The sequence below is a fragment of the Podarcis vaucheri genome (genome assembly GCF_965113315.1).
Source record: "Podarcis vaucheri genome assembly, chromosome: 18".
Taxonomy (NCBI): domain Eukaryota; kingdom Metazoa; phylum Chordata; class Lepidosauria; order Squamata; family Lacertidae; genus Podarcis; species Podarcis vaucheri.
In genome coordinates this window covers 5453562-5470644 of record NC_138756.1, presented here as the reverse complement: position 1 = coordinate 5470644, position 17083 = coordinate 5453562, and positions in this window count along the sequence as shown.

Here is a 17083-nt window from a genome sequence, read left to right as displayed (position 1 = left end):
CCCATCTGCTACCAGAGACAGGGCTCTTGTATTAATTTGCACAACCCTGGCCAGTGAATGAGTGGCTCCGTCAGACAATGGGCCGGAACGGTTATATCAGGGGTCGGCAACCTAAGGCCACAAGCCTTGCTGATTTCAGTGACTCTGGTCCAGGGACTGGGAACCTGTGGCTCTCCAGAGGTTAAGAACTTAAGAGCCTGGTTGCTGGATCAGACCAATGGCCCACTTGGCCAAGCATCCTGGTTCTCACAACAACCATGGGAAACCCTCTCCACCTCTGTGATTCTATGAACCAAATTTCTCTGTCATCCCCGGCGGAATCTCCGTTCGACCGAGCTGATAAAGCTCATCCTGTGATGGAATCGCCCTCCCGACGAATAATTAACGACCTGAGCCTCTCATAAGGCTCCAAGGCACGTTCTCCCGTTCAGCAGAGTTTTCCAGCAAAATGGTCAAAGGCCTGGAAACGATGCATTACGAGGAACGGCTAAGGGAGCTGGGCATGTTTAGCCTGGAGAAGAGGAGGTTAAGGGGTGATATGATAGCCATATTCAAATATATAAAAGGATGTCACATAGAGGAGGGAGAAAGGTTGTTTTCTGCTGCTCCAGAGAAGCGGACACGGAGCAATGGATCCAAACTACAAGAAAGAAGATTCCACCTAAACATTAGGAAGAACTTCCTGACAGTAAGAGCTGTTTGACAGTGGAATTTGCTGCCAAGGAGTGTGGTGGAGTCTCCTCCTTTGGAGGTCTTTAAGCAGAGGCTTGACAACCATAGGTCAGGAGTGCTCTGATGGTGTTTCCTGCTTGGCAGGGGGTTGGACTCGATGGCCCTTGTGGTCTCTTCCAACTCTAGGATTCTATGATTCTAAAGAATATGAGCATGTGGAAGGATGAGATAGTATGAGCTACATGCTAGAGAGTTTTATTATCTTCTACGCAGACAGCAAACAAAAATACCTCCTCTCTCTATGAAAGCAGAGAGCAACTGAACAACAAAGGAACAAAGGAACAGGAAACCACTAACGTCACATCCGTCTCCCTTCTCCCATGAGACTTCCAACAGCTTGGACTGTCTCTGGAATGTAAACAGAGCCTTGTGACTCTAAGCAGCTGCTCAGTGGCGAAACAGAAACTAACAATCCCTACTGGTGGGCTACGATGGAGGTTGGTGCATGGGGTGATTGAGATGGCTTTTGATGTCCATCCCTCCCACCCCCTGCTCTCCTGATCTATGATCCTATTACCCAGTGCTTTCTTTTCTGGGCGGACGCAGGGGTACACATACTCCTAAACATTTTGTGAATCTAAGTTTGGCCTCATTGAGGGGCAGTATTTCAATATGAGTAGAAAAATTAGAGTACCCCTAAACATTTTTTTTTGGGGGGGAAGCACTGCTATTACCATTCGCTTCAACATCAGACCCATTGATTTCAATTGATTCTCTCACTACCAAGACAGAGAAACACTCCACCATTCAACCTTTCAGCCTTTGGGGTGACCCATATGAGTAAATGTTTCAGGAACGTCTCTCCCATAGGGAAACGCAGAGACATCAATATGCAAAGCCAGGTTTTCTAATTTGGGAAAGGAAAAAAAAACACAGCCCAGCTGCAAAAGAAGGAAAGATGGAGGGAGGGGGGACCATTCTATGAGAAGAAGCAAAGTCATAAAAGCAGAGAACAATTAGACCTCAGAGGCAGTGATGGTGTTTCCAAAGGGCTTGGTGGAATTTATTTACTTCTTTGCTTTTATTACCGGGCTTTGCGGGGAAAGAGCTTTCTCCCCACCCCTCCTGCCTTTCCCTGCTAATTGAGGGTGGAGCGTTGAGCAGCCTCAATCTTCATTATGCATTGCCATCAGCAGATGACAGCTTTCTCTGCTTCCTGCCTCCCCTCTCTTAGGCTCTTGATCAGAAAATGGGAGGAGTTCGGCATATTCCTCAACAGGCTTTTTTAAAAAATGAACAGGTTGCTGGAGAAGAAAGGCAGCCGTAACACCAAAAGTTGTGGATATCCAACGAAGCTTAACGTTTGAATATTCAGGACAGATGTAAGAAAGCACTTCTCCACACGGCATATAGTTAAACTATGGAACCTTCCACAGGAGGCAGCGATGGCCCACCAGCCTAGATGGCTTTAAAGAGGAGTAGACAAATTGGTTGTCCAATGAGAGTTGGACCATCAAGAAGGCTGATCACTGAAGAATGGATGCTTTTGAATTACGGTGCTGGAGGAGACTCTTGAGAGTCCCATGGACTGCAAGAAGATCAAACCTCTCCATTCTGAAGGAAATCAGCCTTGAGTGCTCACTGGAAGGACAGATCCTGAAGCTGAGGCTCCAAGACTTTGGCCACCTTATGAGAAGAGAAGACTCCCTGGAAAAGACCCTGATGTTGGGAAAGATGGAGGGCACAAGGAGAAGGGGACGACAGAGGACGAGATGGTGGGACAGTGTTCTCAAAGCTACGAACATGAGTTTGACCAAACTGGGGGAGGCAGTGGAAGACAGGAGTGGCTGGCGTGCTCTGGTCCATGGGGTCACGAAGGGTCAAACAAGACTAAACGACTAAACAACAACAAGAACCATGGGCAGAAATCCATGTTCCTCTCAGTTGCCATTCTCTCCATTCATCCTAACCTACCTCACAGGGTTGTTGTGACTATAAAATGGAGAAAACCATTTCACCACTGGGTCCTCAGAATCACCAAGGATACAAGGAAGGAAATGGAGTTATTTAGGACACGACTAAACGACTAAACAAGGGACGTGGGTGGTGCTGTGGGTTAAACCACAGAGCCTAGGACTTGCCGATCAGAAGGTCAGCGGTTCAAATCCCCGCGACAGGGTGAGCTCCCGTTGCTCGGTCCCTGCTCCTGCCAACCTAGCAGTTCGAAAGCACGTCAAGTGCAAGTAGAAAAATAGGTACCACTCCGGTGGGAAGGTAGACGTCGTTTCCGTGAGCTGCTCTGGTTCGCCAGAAGCGGCTTAGTCCTGCTGACCACATGACCCGGAAGCTGTACGCCGGCTCCCTCGGCCAATAAAACGAGATGAGCGCCACAACCCCAGAGTCGGCCACGACTGGACCTAATGGTCAGTGGTCCTTCTACCTCTAAACAACTAAACAACAACAAGACAAATTTGTTGGGGAGAGGGCTATCGAAAGCTACTAGTCACGATGACTATGGTCTGCCTCTACAGTTTTGAGGCAGCAGTGCTTCTGAATACTGTACAAGTTGCTGGAGACCACGGGATGGAAGATGTCTCTTGTGCCAGAGCCCTGCATGTGAGGTTCCCACAACCATCTGACTGGCCACTGTGAGAACCGCCAGAGGCTCTTCGGACACTATTTTGTTGTGTGGTGCAGAGAGGCAGAAAAGGGGAAGGGACTTGCCTTCACAGGACATAGGCTTGTGTTGGAACTGCTCACAGTAGCATATCTGAAATTTATTTCATGCAAACAGAGTCTAATATTTGCACTGTCGGTCTCCTGTGCTTCTTCAAATACTCTTTGTATTATCTTTCCCCCTGCTCCCCTAGCACATATTCAGGGAGGAAACCTGAGTTTGAAATAAGAAATTGTTGGAAATCAAGCTCTCAGGCCTGGCTCTCTCGGTGCAGGGAAGGAAGCCTCACTCCTGAGCTTCAGGGCGAATTCCCTGCATGGGTTGACTTCTTAAAAGGAAGAAGAGGCATGGGGTAACATAGCTGGCAGGCTTGCCTAAGGGGTTTCCCATCCTGCTAAGCCTCCACCATTGCCCCTCCACCGCAAGGTAAGGTTTTACCTCTGAAAGAGGACAGTTTCATGGTGCAGAGAAGAAATACTCCCATTTTATCTTAGAAGCAAGTAGTCCAATTCTCGGGACGCGGGTGGCGCTGTGGTCTAAACCACATAGCCTAGGACTTGCCGATCAGAAGGTCAGCGGTTTGAATCCCTGTGTCGGGGTGAGCTCCCGTTGCTCGCTCCCTGCTCCTGCGAATCTAGCACTTCGAAAGCACACCAGGGCAAGTAGATAAATAGGTACCACTCCGGCGGGAAGGTAAACGCCGTTTCCGTGCGCTGCTCTGGTTCACCAGAAGCGTCTTAGTCCTGCTGGCCACATGACCTGGAAGCTGTCAGTAAAGCGAGATGAGCGCCGCAACCCCAGAGTCGTTTGCGACTGGACTTAACCTGTCAAGGATCCTTTACCTTTTTAGTCCAATTCTCAGGCATCTCAAATCTGTTCCAGGGCTTTTTATTCACTCATTCATTCATTCAGTTTCTATCCTGTCCTTCCTCATAACAGAGCCCAGGGGAGTGAACCATGAAGCGGGACAGTAATGCCATTTTAAATGCCTGAAATAAATAAACAAACACATTTAGACGCAATAAGAACATCTAACAGTCATACTTCCCCACGGCTAATCATTACAAGGCTTCCTGGAACATTATCTCTCAGCCATCAAATGGTGGACAGGAAGCTTTTAAAATGTGGGAGACAGATATGCCTTGCCAGGGGAGACATTCTGGAAATGGGGAGCCACCACTGAAAATGCCCGGTCATGAGTCAGCGCCGACCAAGCATTGTCCAGCTGTGGCCTCTCAACAGGACATCCCCTGCCCACTGCTGGTCCTGAGATGGTGGAATTGAGAAGAAGTCTGAGGTGAGTCAGGAGTTGAGAACCAGAAGCCATGGGGCCAGTCACTCACCTGGGCAAAAAGGATGGACACAGAGACAAGATCAATGAAGGTGCTGGGAGTCAGGACAAACAAATAACCAAGATTACAGGAACATGTCAGAGGTCTAGAAGACAGTGGGGCTACCTTTGAAGGTGACCCGGAAACTACAGTTAATGCAGAATGCGGCAGCTAGACTGGTGACTGGGGGCGGCCGCCGAGACCAAATAACACCTGTCTTGAAAGACCTACATTGGCTCCCGGAATGTTTCCAAGCACAATTCAAAGAGTTGGTGCTGACCTTGAAAGCCCTAAACGGCCTTGGCCCAGTATACCTGAAGGAGCGTCTCCACCCCCATCATCCAGCCCAGACACAGAGGTCCAGCTCCGAGGGCCTTCTGGTGGTTCCCTCTCTGCAAGAAGTGAGGTTACAGGGAACTAGACAGAGGGACTTCTCGGTAGTGGCGCCCGCTCTGTGGAACGCCCTCCCATCAGATGTCAAGGAAATAAACAACTACAGTGGTACCTCTAGATATGAACGGGATCCATTCCGGAGCCCTGTTCGCATATAGAAGCAAACGTCACTAGCGATGCCACGTCTGCGCATGATGTCATTTTGAGCGCCTGCACATGCGCAAGCGGCGAAACCCGGAAGTAACGCTCTCCGTTACTTCCGGGTTGCTGCGGAGCGTAACTCGAACGCGCTCAACCCGAAGCGCATTCAACCCAAGGTATGACTGTACTTGACTTTTAGAAGATATCTGAAGGCAGTTCTATTTAGGGAAGTTTTTAATGTTTGATGTTTTAGTGTGTTTTTAATATTCTGTCGGGAGTCGCCCAGATTGGCTGGGGACATATAAATAAATTATTATTATTATTATTATTATTATTATTATTATTATTACCATGTTGCTCAGGGACAGGAAGCCCTCTTATCCTCCTTGCTGCCCAGGAGGACCCAATGACCACCAGGGTGGGCAGAGTCACTCCAGAGTCTGGAGGCGCTTTGCTGACAAAGCGCCTCTCATTCTGAGCCATCTGCACCAGGTGCTCACCTGAGTCAAGGAAGACCAGTGGTTTCAGCACCGTGGATAGCTCTGAGTGAGGCATCTGATTGGGCCACAGTGAGAAGAGGATGCTGGGCATGAGATGCACCTGTGGGCCTGATCCAGCTGTAGGGCTCTTCTAATGTTTTTACCTGATTTCTCACAGGTAATAGAAGAAGAACAAGGAGGAGGAGGAGAAGGAGGAGGAGGAGGAGAAGGAGGAGGAGGAGGAGGAGAAGGAGAAGGAGGAGGAGGAGGAGAAGGAGAAGGAGAAGGAGAAGGAGAAGGAGGAGAAGAAGGAGGAGGAGGAGAAGGAGAAGGAGGAGAAGGAGGAGGAGTTTGGATTTGATATCCCGCCTTTCACTCCCTTTAAGGAGTCTCAAAGCGGCTACCATTCTCCTTTCCCTTCCTCCCCCACAACAAACACTCTGTGAGGTGAGTGGGGCTGAGAGACTTCAGAGAAGTGGGACTAGACCAAGGTCACCCAGCAGCTGCATGTGGAGGAGCGGAGACGTGAACCCGGTTCCCCAGATTACGAGACTACCGCTCTTAACCACTACACCACACCACTACACCACACCCAGCTCTGAACCTGGCTGCCTTCTCCTCCTCTTCCTCCTCCCTTGGCTCTTCTCACGGGGCCATGGCACTACTTGAACTTCAATGACTTGCCCCACCTGGTCTCCAAGTCCCAGCTGCTGGTAACAACCTGGCTGAGATGGAAAAGTGCTGAAGAGTTGGGTGGGGAGAGGCTTCAACGTGCCCACCCCCTGTCCATCCCTTTGGCACATCAATTTGCACATGGATTTCACACTGGTAGGTCAACCCTGTGTTTGGAAATGTGTTACTTCTACCCATGTTTGGGCACTAAGGGTCCTTTGGTTTTTTGTTTAAGCTGAGTTGCTGCTCTTGCTCCGGCTGTTGTTGTTGTTTTGCAAAACGCAATCTGAGACAGACCTGAAATGACATGAGCAACCTGAATCGTAGGAAGAAGTTGCTGGCAGGTGGGGGTTGGGGGGGGGAGTACTCACAGAGGAAATAAGCTAGCAAGCTACTGGCGGCGGGGGGGGGGGGTTGAGGAGGAAGCATTCCTTCTCTGATAAGATGAAAGCTTTTGTCCTCCGCTAACCCCTTTTAATATCTCTTGTCTTCCGGCACAGCAGCCCGTAGAATCTCTATTTATTTCCTTTTCAATATGTGGCCACCAAAGCACAAAGTTTTGTAAAGGGGTGGTGATTTCCAATCACTTCCTCAAGCTATATTGATCTCATCTGAGCAGATAATAATATAATTTTATTTATATCCCGCCCTCCCGGGCTCAGAGTGGCTATTATTATTATTATTATTTCTATGCAGATTTTAGTTACCAAGCAAAACAAAATTAAATTGATTTAACTGAAATGTCTTTTGAATTCCCAAGTCATGTCGCAACCTTTCAGCACCCCTCATTTGGAGAATTTGGAAGCTGAAAAATTCAAGAAGCCGGCTGGTTGGCCGGTTCCTGACCATGTGTAGAGGGCGGGAAGTCGTGACCCTCCAGATGTTCTTCTCCAGCATAAGTCTTTGTTCATATTTATTTCTGATTTATATTAATTATAAACTCACTACCATTATTAATCACATTCAACACATTTAGGGCTGTCTCCAACTAAGCCGTGCTCAGAGTAGACCCATTGAATTGAATGGACTTAAGCTAGTCAAGCCCATTAATCTCAGTGAGACAATTCTGAGCATTGGCTATAAACCACAGATGATGAAAATATTAAAATGCATCCAAGAAATACTTAGTGAAAAAGGAAAAAACAACAACCCAATAGCAATTCAATCCTAGAAATATTCCAGTGCTATTTTAACTATTCAGGAATCCATCCCATTATTATTTTTTACACTTGTTTGGTTATTCTTATGACAATATTGACTTAAAAAAATAACGATTTTGAAATGGTAATTTCTGCTTTCTCTGCTGGACACAAAATAAGTGAGTTTAAGATATTTCAGCATGGTGTGTAGGATCTCACCCTGCATCTATTTGCTTGTGAGTAAGCCCTGATAAACTCAATGGGAAATAATTTTTGTAGGGGCCTGTGCTGTCAGTCTTACAGGATGTTAACAGTCAGAGCTTCTGACTCTTTCTGATATTTGTGCTGTTAAAATTCTAGCTGCTTTTAGCACCCAGTGGAAGGTGCAACCATCTGCAACAGGAATCCCCCTTTACACTTGGAAACTCCTCACAAAATTCAGAACCCTGTACAATCAGGGTTCTGAATTGAATTTTTCTTTTTTTCTTTTTTAAATATATTTATTAACCTTTCAAAGTTTATACAAAAAAGACAAAAAACAAAAATACAAAAAATTAAAAACACATATAATTTCATTCACTTATTTTCATTTAACTTATTTCTCGGACCTCCTCATACCTCCCCTTTTTGTATTCCAATTCAGATTATTCATTCAGCAAATCCTCACCCTTAGTTTTCACTTAATTTTACACCTTTCTTTCTTCTCCCCCCCCCAATTATCTTAATCATTACATCTAGTAACCACTTAGATTCCGTCCAACATCAATCTAACATTCATTAATTTTATAATATTTCCCAAGATAGTCCTTGAATTTCTTCCAATCTTCTTCCACCGACTCTTCACCCTGGTCTCGGATTCTGCCAGTCATTTCTGCCAGTCCCATGTAGTCTATCACCTTCATCTGCCATTCTTCCAAGGTGGGTAGATCTTGTGTCTCTGAATTGAATTTTTCAGAATCCTACAAAATCAGGCTTCTAAATCACACCAAGCTACAGTTCCCGTGTTCCCTGGGGAGAGGGATTGTTAAACCACTCTGGGAATTGTAGTTCTCCCAGGGGGCAGTGAATAGAAGCCTCATAACAACTCTCACCACCCTTAACCAACTACAGTTCCCATGATCCTTTGTGGCACAATACGGTTTTAAATACATCGTGCAGATGGGGTCAAACTTAGGTCCACTGCTTTCAACGGGCCTACTTATTTTATACCTGCATTTAGTAAACAGATCTAAATACTTTGAATTTTCCCAGCTTGCACCAATATCCAGCTTTATCCAAATATAATTTGGATACTACTTGATATTGGGGTAAGCTGGGCAAATTCAACGTTTTTAGATCTGTTTACTAAAGGCAAACGAGCCTGATTTGCGTCTTAGGAAATTTTCCCCGTTCAGTTCCTCCTCCACACCCAAGAAACCCACATCAGTACTTAGAACAGAGTACTTGACCCCAGGTTTTGGGACTCATCCCATCCTTCATAATATCATTTCACAATTTCAGCCTCTGGCCTGAATGATCGTTACACGCCACCCTTGCTGCTGCAGCTTCCAACCATGCTAATTAATTAAGGAATCAGCACTTATTTAGCCTAATTTAGAAATGTTTTCCAATGGCAGCTCGCCTGTCAGTCTGGGTGAGTGACATGTCCTGTCCAACTCTTGATTGCAAACAAACATTTGGGATGTGATCTGACAGTTCATGTTCAGATGTTTTAGAAACCTGCTCCCCCCTTTTTTTGAGGGGGGTGGCGATTGCATTGGCTTATCTGCTGTGAATATATCCTGCGTTTCTTCCGAAAGCATGCATGCTTCCCTTTCCACCCATTTTCTCCTGGTTTTTGCTTCGTTGTAAAATGCAATTGTGATTGCTATGTGTCCCAGATGTGTGGGATGTGAAACACAAGAGCAATCAAGTACAACATTCCTAGAGAAGAGGAGGTTAAGGGGTGATATGATAGCCATGTTCAAATATATAAAAGGATGTCACATAGAGCAGTGTTTTTCAACCCCTAGTGTGCCGCGAGATGTTGCCTGGTGTGCCGTGGGAAAATTTGAAAAATTCAAAACATTTTTTTTAAAAAAAATGTCAAATTTTCGCCCACTAGGCGGGCGCCAGACTGTGTCCACCCTATTTTCCATCCGTCCTGGGTGGGGATCAGATCGGATGGGATCGGATGAGAGCGGACAGGCGGTCGGTCCGCTGTCATCCGATTCCCCATAGAGAGCAGCGGGGCTCTTACATCTCCCTCTCCGCACACAGTGGTGGTGTGCCTCGTGATTTTTTTCATGAAACAAGTGTGCCTTTGCCCAAAAAAGGTTGAAAAACACTGACATAGAGGAGGGAGAAAGGTTGTTTTCTGCTGCTCCTGAGAAGCGGAGACGGAGCAATGGATCCAAACTACAAGAAAGAAGATTCCACCTAAACATTAGGAAGAACTTCCTGACAGTAAGAGCTGTTTGACAGTGGAATTTGCTGCCAAGGAGTGTGGTGGAGTCTCCTCCTTTGGAGGTCTTTAAGCAGAGGCTTGACAACCATATGTCAGGAGTGCTCTGATGGTGTTTCCTGCTTGGCAGGGGGTTGGACTCGATGGCCCTTGTGGTCTCTTCCAACTCTATGATTCTATGATTCTAGAGTGAACATGTTTACACCTGGGGAGGAATGTTTGCCCAGCCAGCAGGTCAACTTCCTGTTTCCTTCTGGGCTGGGGCAGACTTCCTCTGCATGGGACGAGAGGTGGGCGTGGCCTCACCTGTGCAGGTAACGACAAAAGCACAGGGCAGGGCAGCCATCTCTCTCTCTTTGACTACATGCATCAAAGAAGCAACATCTGCTTAGCCAAAGATGCTCAGAGGGACTGTCTCTTTATGGGATAGTTTCCAGGTGTATGTTACTTTTCTAAGCTAAGTCTGCCTTCTGGGATCCGACTGTGAACAGAATGTGAGTAAACTCTTTTTATACTTTTATAGAAGACTGTGTCAAGTCTTATCTTTTATGAGGGAATAAGAGGAAGATACCAGAACAGTTATTATAGAGGCTTTAGCGAGCCTGAGCAAACGCATCCGCTGTGAGTTTAAAAAGCGGAAAGTTACTCTGCTAAATTGTGAACTTGTTTACACAAGTTGGAAAGGCTATAATCAAACAATATATCCTCTCCTGCATCCCTGAACATTCCCACAAAATGGATGGCAGTTCCATTCAAGACCAGGAATGCGTGTCAGTGGTTTGTTCCAATATGCAGTCCAGCACCTACCCATTTCAATACTTCTTCTTCTTCGGCAATCACTTGAAGTGATACATAATACATAATTCAATACATAATGCAGTGGTACCTTGGTTTAAGAACAGCTTTGTTTATGAACAACTTGGATTAAGAACAGCGTTTTGGTTTGTGAAATTTGCCTTGGAAGCAGAACATGTTGAGTGTGTTCCATTTGTAAATTGAATCCCCCGCTGCTATGGGAAAGCACTCCTTGGTTTAAGAACGCTTTGGTTTAAGAACGGACTTCCGGAACGGATTAAGTTTGTAAACCAAGGTACCACTGTATAGGAACCCAAACAAGGAAGAGTTCTTATGGATCCTATACTACCTGAAAACGATTTACAGATGGTACTTTACTCTCAGTAGACTTGCTAAGATGTCTAAGACTTAATCAGATAAGTGTTGGAGAATCAATGAGACTGAGGATACGTTCTATCATATGTGGTGGACCTGTAAAAGTCTAAAAGAGTACTGGGAAATAATCCATAATGAACTGAAAATAACGTTTAAAAGTACTTTTCTTTTTTTAAAAAAAGTTCCTTTTTGTTGGGAATAATCCAGACAGAAATTCCCAGGTGTCAAAATAACAACAACAACAACAACAACAACAACAACAACAACAACATATTATTATTATTTATACCTCGCCCATTAGGTATTATTTATACCTCACCCACCACCCTAGGTGGCTTCCAAAAAAATATTAAAATACTGTAATACATCAAACATTAAAAGCTTCCCTAAACAGGGCTGCCTTCGGGTGGTTATTTATATAAATAAGCTTCAAAATAACCTCATATAAATAACCTTCAAAAAAGGTTATTTATATATGCCACTACTGTGGCCCGTGTTTCGTTAGCCCAAAAATGGAAATTGAGCGGTCCCAACTAAAGAATGGCAACTTAAAATTAATGGAATCTGCACAGCTTGCAGACCTAACATATAGAAAAAGAGAACAAGAAGAATATACTGTACGTTTAAAGAAGATCGGATTGACTATATGGGGGAAGGGAATTGTGTACACTTGAAAACGTTGGCAGCATTAAGATAAACTCAACAGTGCAAATAAGTTTTGATGGATGCAATAATGGAAAAATGTCTAGAAATCTGTACTTTGCTTTACAACCATAATCTGTTCCGGAAGTCCGGTTGCAATCCAAAAAAAGGGACAGGCACTTCCGGGTTTGACGTGGTTGTAATCCAAAACGGTTGTAATCCAAAGGGGTTGCAAACCAAGGTACCACTGTATAGCAATGGGAAATGCATATTAAAAAGGCATTTTGTGAGGCAAATGTGGTTAGAAATGTATATCGTGAGGGGAAATGTGTCCTCGAATATGGTGAGGAGTTAGAAATGTCTACTACATCAAGGGAATGTTTAGAAGCGCTATTGTGAATGAGAACGTTCTAGAAATGTGAGTTGTGAGGGAAAAATGTGAGCGTCCAGAGGGAAAACACCTACTTAATTGTATATTTAAAGTTACCTTTCGCTTGGGGGTTGTTTGAAACAAAAGTTTGCAAGTTAATGCAAAACGGGATGGGGAAAATGCTTCTGGAAATCCCAGCGAAAGAACAATGGCAAGAAAAACTGATGGGTTATGCAGAGTTGGCAAAATTGACACATAACATAGCTGTCAAGTGTCCCTTATGTGAAGGGACAGTCCCTTATTCCAGCGCCATGTCCCGCTGCTGTCCCTTATTGATACATGTCCCTTAAATGTCTCTTAAATGATGTCCCTTAAATTTCAAAGGAAGCAGCTCCTCTCCCTCCCTCCCTGCTGGCCAGGGAGGAGGGAGGCTCCAACTGTGTTGCTTGGCTGTGTTGGTCACCCAATAAGAAGTCTAAGAACGACTGGGGGTGTGTGGAGCTTGCATGCCTTGTGTGTGGCTAGTTAATACAAGCTGAGGGTTTTTTTGAATGCTGGACGCCATTTTGTTGCACGTGCTGCTGCAAACTTTGCAGTGCAAAGCCAGGCCGGGGAACCATCTTAAGTTGAGGCTGCATAGGCCTTGTGGTGCATGTGATTCAGATTCTATTCAGTTGAACCTCTGGTTACAAAGTTGGTTGGACAGTGTTCTCGAAGCTACCAGCATGAGTTTGACCAGACTGCAGGAGGACAGGAAGACTGGAGTGCCTGGAAGAGGTGAGGCTGCAGGTCCCTTATTTTGGCTGCTGGTCCCTTATTTTCAAGGCTGCTGGTCCCTTATTTTCAAATCTGCAAGTTGACAGCTATGCACATAAACTATGTGAGGACAATTGTGATTTCAAGGAAGATTGGGAACTTTTTACAAACTATTTAAAAAAAACCACACAAAATGATTTGGACTCCTTGGCAGGTTTTGAATAAACACCCACAAATTTATTAATAGAAAATATGGCAGATAAGGTAATGATAATGTACAACTTTTAACATGCAGAGAATAATATGTGCAAAAAAAATCAGAGAGGGGAGCTGAGGGACGTCTTTGGTGGGAGGGATGGAGAGGGGAGGATAAAAAGGGGGAAAATAATGTAATTGATTATTTGGATTGATAATTTGTTTTGTTGAAATTGTCTAATAAAAATATATTTAAAAAAGAAAAAAAAATGCTTTTGAGAAGGTAAGGAACCAGATCCGTCATTTTAGGAAAGGCCACAGATTTTTAGTTTGTTTAGTTTTTCCTCCGAGAGGAGAACTCTGCTGTTGCTTTTTGAGAAGCCTAGGTGTGAAATGCGAAGGGAGTACAGGAAGCACTTGTTGTCTGAAGTAAGAAGTGAGAGGAAATTGCTGGGGAAATTGGATTTGTCCTCCTCGGAGTGGAAACATCTTGAGATGAAGAGGCTGACAAGGCATCTGTGAGAGGAAAACAGTGAGGGGGAAAGAGAAGGTCAGTTGAGGAGCTGGGAAGGGTTCAGAAAAGGGCAACTCAAGTTGGCACAACTCACCTTTCAGGAAAGGTTGCAAGATTCGGGTTTCATTTGAGGGGGAAAGCAAGTGGAGAGGACAGAAAAGTCCTGCCTCCTGTATCCTATTTCTGTGCAAATATTGTTAATGTTGGGCTAGGGATGGGGGGGGAGAGAAGAGAAATTGGATCCAGATTACATTTAAAACTACATTTATCGAATTCCCACATTGTGAAAAGGTACTGTGATAGGAATTTTATGGTCTTAGATATATGGTAATGTTCATAAGCGTACCAACCAAGCACGTACATAGATCAGCACAGGAAGGCCAACCTGGAACCATTTTGATTCCTAAACTGAGCACTGTATTTTTCGCTCTATAACACGCACCCGACCATAACACGCACGTAGTTTTTAGAGGAGGAAAATCCGTAGGCATTTCCTCCATAACACGCACAGACATTTCCCCTTACTTTCTAGGAGGAAAAAAGTGAGTGTTATGGTGCAAAAAAATACGGTAAATGTTTTCTCTGCAAGGTCAAAGTCTTTTCCTTCACAAATCCTGTCTGAAGGGTATGTCTGTGTTTGAATAGGGTGTGAGCCTGTGACCTGGCCCAGGAACTAAGTGTGCATGCACACGAAAGCTTATACCAAGAACTAACTTAGTTGGTCTTTAAGGTGCTACAGGAAGGAATTTTTTATTTTGACTACAAAAGAATGGCCAGGCTCCCCAGGCAATCCAATCAAGTAACCTGCCAGACAGGAGATAAACAACAACAGGAGAAACACAATATTCAAATTTCTGTTTAACCCTTTTCTGTGATGTAGGTGTGATGTATCTGAGGGGTGGTCTTAGCTTACACCCCTTCTGTGATGTATGTATGATGTTTCTGGGGGTGGTCTTGATCTACAGGGTGGCAATTTCAAAAGTCTTTATAAGCCCTTGCACAGCAATTTTGGGGGGTCCTCTTCCTCTCCTGCGTGTGAGGGGAACACCCTGTTGCAACAGATTAATAAAGACCAATCTTACTAGCTGCTTTGCTTCTCAATATTCTCTGGTTGGCCTCTGTTATCCTCTCCTACCAATTGGGAATCTATGTAAGGACTCTATATGGGCTCTTGGATACCACATAAGGGGAAAGGGCAATTTTTGTTTACAACAGTACATAGAACCTTCAAAAACTACAATTACCCAAATCCCGCAATGTGCTTATCCAACCCATGTTTACAAAAATGCATATACAGTAGTACCTCTGGATGCGAACGGGATCCGTTCTGGAGCCCCGTTCACATCCTGAAGCGAATGTAACCCGTGTCTGCATGTCTGCCCGTGCGCAGGTCGCGACTCGCCGCTTCCGTGCATGCGTGTGACGTCATTTTGAGCATCTGCGCATGTGCAGGCGGCAAAACCCAGAAGTAACGCGCTCCATTACTTCCGGGTCGCAGCGGAGTGCAACCCGAAAATACTCATCCTGAAGCTGCTTCAACCTGAGGTATGACTGTAGCAATTACAAATTGAATGAAAACTGAATTTGGCTGTGAACACAACGCTCAAAGATGCGCTCTGCTAGGATATAAACTTCTGGTGCAGAAATGTGCAGTTCGGTCAAAACTGCGCCCAAAACTTTGCATGAAATTGTTGAAGGATTTCCATGAGGATTTTTTTTAATTAACTCCTTTTGGTGCAGAAATGTAGATAACTGAATTGAAAATTGGAAAAACAGGAAACTGGGAGGACTGAAATGGATGGATCTGCGTGCCTCTACTATAGTCTGAGGATGAATTAATTCAAATTTGAGAAATATTTCCAAGTGCTGCTAATTTCTAAATCAGACCCTGCTTTTACCTGAGGCCAGGTGAATCAGGTGAAAGGCCCACCTAGAGCAGAACAACATAAGAATAGCCACCAATCCTCTTCCCACAGTGGCCAACCTTAAAAATGGAAAGTGTCATGCTGGTGGTCAGCAAAAGAGGTTTAAAGACTCTATCAAAGCAAATCTTTAAAAATGCAGTATAGGTAAAGGTAAAGGCACCCATGACCATTAGGTCCAGTTGTGGCCGACTCTGGGGTTGCGGTGCACATCTCGCTTTATTGTACAGCTTCCGGGTCATGTGGCCAGCAGGACTAAGCCGCTTCTGGCGAACCAGAGCAGCGCATGGAAACACCGTTTACCTTCCCGCCGGAGCAGTATCTATTTATCTACTTGCACTTTGACGTGCTTTCAAACTGCTAGGTTGGCAGGAGAAAAATGCAGTATAAACACCAACAATTGGGAAACACTTGCCTGCGAGCGCTCCAATTGGAGAACAGCCTTGACCAAAGGTGTCATGGGCTTTGAAGACACTCGAACTCAGGACGCAAGGGAGAAACGTGCTAAGAGGAAGGCATGCTTGGCAAACCCTCATTGTGATCGACTCCCGCCCGGAAACCAATGTCCCCACTGTGGAAGGATGTGTGGATCCAGAACTGGCCTCCACAATCACTTACGGACTCATTGTTAAAACCATGTTTATGGAAGACAATCTTACTCGGCTACTAGGGATCGCCGAAGAAGAAGGAGGAGAAGCTTGTAGAAAAGCTGGAGGCACCACAAGAGTAACACTCTGCCTTCTTGCAGTTTCTTGTGACCAAAGTGATCTCAAGGAATGGTGGAGGGGGTCTGGGGGGCTTAGCCTGGAGAAGATTGAGAGGTGGGACCTTCAAATATGTGAAGGGCTGTCCCATGGGAGATGGAGAAAGCTTGTTTTCTGGCGCTTGCAGAGGGCAAGACCTGAACCAACAGATCCAAGCCGCAAGAAGGGAGATTTTTGACTCAACATTAAGAAGAACCTTCTGCAAGTAAGAGCTGTTTGGCTGTGGAATTATGCACTTTCCCCCGAGAAAGTCATAGTCATTACACTTGGGGGATTTTGTGCACTCAAAGGGGAAAGGGTAGCTTAGAATGGTGGCGACTTATTATGCCTATAAACTGAGAAGAGAGGTGCAAAATCTTGCTGAGTAAGAATATAAGTTTTCCAGAAGAGTTACAGGATTTATTTACTTATTATTGGCTAGCGCTTCTCAGAAATGGGTTACAGCTATTCACGCTGAATATGTATTCAGGAAAAGAAATGGGGGGGAGGTAAGCAAAAGAGTTTCAGAAAATAAATCATAGGCAAACTCGGCCCTCCAGATGTTTTTGGGACTACAATTCCCATCATCCCTGACCACTGGTCCTGTTAGCTAGGGATCATGGGAGTTGTAGTCCCAAAACAACTGGAGGGCCGGGTTTGCCTATGCCTGCATTATATACTGTATAGGCATAGGAACAGATAAAGATGAAAATAGGGACATTAAAGTTTAAGGAGAAAAAAGTTACCTAAAAAAATACTATCTAGTGTCCACTCGGGATATCAGATAGGGAAACAACCAGTTTAAAAAATCAAATACAGGGGAA